Below are 616 nucleotides of genomic sequence, written 5' to 3' on the forward strand. Positions count from 1 at the left end.
TGCAATATATGCATGTTATGTCATGATCATCCACATTACACCAATATCCTCCCAATATACTATTCGGAAATAACCAAGAGTACAGGTCCCATACCAAGCCACTTTGTACGCACCAAAAAGCATTTCATAAGCCAATTGATCAATAAGTTCCATAGGAACAGTCCATAACAAGACGGTGTCGTAACAAACGCTTTCTGGGCATCCCTCTCATTGATCTAGATTGCAAAGAGGGGTTGTCAGAGATCGTCTAGTTTGGCCTGTGAGAACTGTCCGATCTAACAGGATATCCTCTCCCAGGAATACAAGGGACTCGCCTCACCTAGGCTCTCCCTCTAGACATTGTTAATGAATCACCGTCCAACAACGCCGTCCCTCTCAACATCACGGTGCTCTAAGTCATCCCGTCAATTTCCTCTCCACTACTCCATTATTAACCATATGCATATGAACACTAACCACAGTTAGATGATTAAATCTTTTAATCATTATTTACCATGCTCGGCCCACCTTAAGTCATCTCCCTCGGGAATGCTTCTTGTGGGTCCCGATCTTACGTTAACACGTAATATAAAGGAAATACATTCCACCATTAGGACCATCGTTGAATACCCTGGAC

The sequence above is a fragment of the Lupinus angustifolius genome, chromosome LG18 (genome assembly GCF_001865875.1).
Source record: "Lupinus angustifolius cultivar Tanjil chromosome LG18, LupAngTanjil_v1.0, whole genome shotgun sequence".
NCBI lineage: Eukaryota > Viridiplantae > Streptophyta > Magnoliopsida > Fabales > Fabaceae > Lupinus > Lupinus angustifolius.